This window comes from Ursus arctos, unplaced genomic scaffold, assembly GCF_023065955.2.
Source record: "Ursus arctos isolate Adak ecotype North America unplaced genomic scaffold, UrsArc2.0 scaffold_4, whole genome shotgun sequence".
Classification (NCBI taxonomy): domain Eukaryota; kingdom Metazoa; phylum Chordata; class Mammalia; order Carnivora; family Ursidae; genus Ursus; species Ursus arctos.
In genome coordinates, this window is record NW_026623056.1 from 1,033,533 (window position 1) to 1,038,110 (window position 4,578).

Genomic DNA, 4,578 nt, shown 5'->3' on the forward strand with positions numbered 1-4,578 from the left:
GTGAAACAAGGTGAAAGGCTTTAAATTGTTTTGGCCTAAAGATCTCTATGTGACCACTGAAATAAATTTAGGTAAGGAGAATCAGCAAATTAGTGTGAGAATATTACTGTGAAAATTGACAGTAATAGCTAAGATTGTTCAGGTGACAGAACACCTAGTAAGTGGTCAGAGGAAATGTCTAGAAATCCTTGAGAGGCAAAATAAAAAGAACTGAAAATGGAATAGAAGGGAAATAACATCATTTATCTCCATCTAAAATATTAAAAAATGTTCTTCTCTTTTTATGTAATCATTCTCTTGATCACCATAATGTTTCCATATCCTTAATTTTTTTCGTATCCAATTAAATGATTTCTAATTTAGGAGATGTACCCCAAAGAGCAAACTAGCAAGAAATAGGAAATTTACATTTGTGCCACTGACTGTGTCTTTTTAATAATTTTCTATCCTCAGGTGATTTGAAAATCAGCTCTTCCAACCAAGTCAATGGATGGACTAAATAATTCTGTGGTTTCTGAGTTTGTGTTGCTGGGACTCTCTAGTTCTTGGGAAACTAAAGTATTTCTCATGTTGATATTTTCCTTGATCTATTTAGGGATCATATGGGAAATCTCTTCATTTTCTTTTTGGTAATTTTTGATTCTCACCTACATTCTCCTATGTACTTCCTGCTAGCCAACTTGTCGCTCATTGATGTGGGGCTTGCCTCTACCACAGTCCCAAAGATGATCAGGGACCTTTTAAATGAATACAAGCTCATTTCTTTCCAAAGCTGCATGACACAGATATGTTTCATCCACATCATGGGAGGAGTGGAGATGGTGTTACTCATAGCCATGGCATTTGACAGGTACACAGCAATCTGTAAGCCCCTCCACTACCTGAATATCATGAACCCTAAAATCTGTTTTTCATTTGTAATTGCTGGCTGGGTCATTGGGGTGATCTATGCTATGTCTCAGTTTGCTTTCATTATAAACTTGCCCTTTTGTGGTCCTAATTAAGCAGACAGCTTTTACTGTGACTTTCCCAGGATCATAAAACTTGCGTGCACAGGTGGACACAAGTTTGAGTTTATTATTGCTGCCAACAGTGGCTTCATGACTATGAGCACCTTCTTCCTGCTGATCCTTTCCTACATCTTCATTTTGGTCACGGTCTGGAAACGTTCTTCCAGAGACTTATCCAAAGCATTTGTCACTCTGTCAGCTCACATCACTGTGGTGGTTCTTTTTTTCACTCCATGCATGTTTCTCTATGTCTGGCCTTTCCCCACATCATCAATTGATAAATACCTGTTCATTGCTGACTTTGCTATCACCCCCATTTTAAATCCCATCATATATACATTAAGAAATAAAGACATAAAGGTAGCCATAAAAAGACTGAGCAAACAGGGACATTATGCCAGACTTTGCTAACTGGCTCTATCTTTGGAGCTCTAAAACCATACATCCATCTGCTCTTTGGACACCTCTACTCAGGCAGCTGACATTTAAAATAGACAGAACTGGACGTATTATCTACCTCATGGAACAAAATTCTACTGCTTCTGTACAGCATTTATTCATGACCTTGGCTACCATGGGAGATGTGAATCTACCGTGTAATGGTATTATTTTACTATTTCAGCAGACAGCAGTAATATTTACTAAATAATATTTTATAATTGAAATTGTGGTCATTTTGACAATAAGTAAGAACGTAAGAAAATCCCTTCTGCTTCCCATCAGTACAACCCTGCTTGGGAAAGTCAGCAACTATCACATTGAATGGTTATATATGTAGGAGTAGTAGCTCTACTTAGTTACTTAGGTTGGTTTCCCTTAGAAGATCCAAAGACAACACCGAATTGCCTGTAGTTGATTTGCAAGCTGATTTTTGGATGCACCAGTAAGGGAACAGGGAAGTGGTGTTGAGAAAGGAAAGATGATTATGTTGGTAACATAACTGGAATGCAAGCAAACCGTAGTCCTCCAGGAGACTGTATAGATTCTGTGATTTAGAATTATCCCACTGAAGGGCAAGGTATTTGAAGCGTTTCTTCATTTGTAGAGAGTTCATTAACTCCTTAGCATGCCTGGCCTTTCCCACAGCAAATATTGTGTATCGATGTCGAGAAGCCAGAGACAGGCAGTGAGACAGACTTTCTGGTGCTGACAGTAAAGAACCATCTTCAATAAAAGTAAACTTAAAAGCAGCCTCCCAATATTGCTTTGTAACTTAAAGAAGTACTACTTAAACATTTTACTCCAATGCACCCCAAACTGGTGATTGAGCACAGAGAATTCCATGATATAAAATATTTCTCTGCTTTCTACAAGTCTCATAAAACCAGCAGTTCAAAGTAGGCCACTCAGCCATGAGCATGGTTCTGCAAGTCATGACCAGCCTGTGGGATCACGTCCCACAACTGGCCATCACAGACTGCCCACAAAAGCCTTCCGACCTCCTCAAAAAATGTGAAGTGAAATCTTGGTTCTGATCCAAAAACTGTAGACGTAGATGAAAATAAAGTTAGATTTTTCTCACACCTACAAAAAATTCAAATGAACTGAAAGATATTTTACATCCAACTCTAGAACTGTTATAATAAAATTCACTGTGGTTTTTGGCTCTGAATTTCAGAAAAGGCACACTAACAAATGATGTCTCAATTTAGGGGAACTTACCAAGAGGTCCCAAGAGACACAGCATGGATAACCTGTCTATAAGCCTTTCTCTATCCACAACACAGAGCTCTAATGTTTCCCACTCAAGACGTTACTTTACGCAAAATAAACACATCCATTCCTGAGGATAACACTTGTTATCTGATAAAACTTGTCCAAACAAAATGTATTGTTTTATCATGTTCTGACTGTATTTAGGCCCTTAATAGATTTAGGACTCAGCTTTTTTTCCACGAAGAAAACTCTGATCCTAGATAATGATGTCTCTGAATGTAATACATCTTATACTCTATAATAAACTCTTAACTTCTCTCTTACTTCTCTTTCTTCCTCACATTTCAACCAAATGTCACAGTGTTTCAAAACCAACTTTCCATATGTACATCAAATTGGATGTTTCTGGAAGTTTTTAAACAATGTTTTAATTTAATTTATTTATTAGACAGAGAGAGAGAGAGCACAAGCAGAGGGAGCAGGAGAGGGAGAAGCAGGCTCCCCACTGAGCAGGGAGCCTGATGTGGGACTCGATCCCAGGACCTTGGGATCGTGACCTGAGCCGAAGGCAGAAGCTTAACCGACTGAGCTACCCAGGCACCCCTGTTTCTGGGAGTTTTACAAAGTTTCCAGAAATATCAAGGGTTTCTTCTCAGGTAATTCCTGGAATGTCTGGACTCTAGAGCAAAAACTTTCCCGCACCAAAACAGATGCCTTCTGTACAGTCTTAGAGCTCCCTACATATTGACATTCAGGAAGGACTGTTCTCACTTCATGATTCACAATCGTCCGGTATGAAGAGATGGCCCTGGGCAGAGATTTGTAATGTCAGTTACCAGAAATGTCCAAACAAAAATTGGCTGCTAATAGTGTTGTTTGCTAATAGTTTATGTCAGGAAGAATCTGAGTGAATTATATGGAGGGAAGCCTCTCAGAATGCTATGAAAACCAGTTATTTTCCATGGAAAAGGAGGAAGCTTTTAGAACTTAATGGAATCAGAATGGCACCTTTGAAGTAGGAGTCAGAGGACCTAATATGTGTACCCAAGTCATGCTTCTTTCCAATTTTGTGGCTTCTTGCAAGATATGCTGAGATACATTTCAATGTAAAATCCATTTCATGGCTTATAACAAAGATTAGGTATTACAATGTGAATGGAAGCTCCCAGCATGTGAAGTGTACTCAGGTTCTCTTTTCCTGATCTTTCCTTTTGATCTCCGCATATATTCACCCCCCTCTTTTAGGAGAGTTCTGTCTTAAATATTTGAAGATAAAAATATTAACTCTTGGAACCTAAATATCTACTTCTTCAACCTTAAACATCTTGTATTTCTAAAATTTATTACTACAGTATTCTTTATCTGGCTAGTAACATAAATTAATTTTACAATATTATCAATACTCTGTGATTTGTAAAACAACATAAAGCAGTTTTAACACCTTTCAAGGAAAGCGGTAAGGGGAGCAACCAGGCATGGACTTTGGTGTCATCTGTAGCACTCTGGGTCTCTTTCACCTGAGGTGTCCCGATAGGTTGGGCTCTATGAAAACGGTCAGTAAATCCTTTTGAGTTTACTAGAGAAAATTAGATCCTTCCAACTGCCTTTTTGTGTGCTGACAATCAAGTACAATAAAAGTAGCTCACAATGCCTTGCTTTACCACACACCCACAGGAAACAGCAGTGATAAAAATTAAGCCATAAACAAAAGTTTGACAGTTACGTTAATTAGGATTGGTAAATTTGGCCCCAGCCACTGTGGCCATACACTTAACTCGAAGTGATAAAATTTCGGCATAAATTGTGTTAAAGGTATTTTTACAATAAAGTTAAATTTTAATTAGCCTGCAAAGGGCTACAACTAAAATAGAAATAACCTACAAAAGTGACTTTAATATTCCTGACTACATGA

The 4,578-nt window shown here is 38.1% G+C and overlaps 1 pseudogene; it reads left to right on the plus strand.

Moving 5' to 3' along the window:
* The first annotated feature begins 486 nt into the window (after positions 1-486).
* LOC125281707 (olfactory receptor 4F21-like) lies at positions 487-1,421 on the plus strand (annotated as a pseudogene).
* The last annotated feature ends 3,157 nt before the right edge of the window (positions 1,422-4,578 follow it).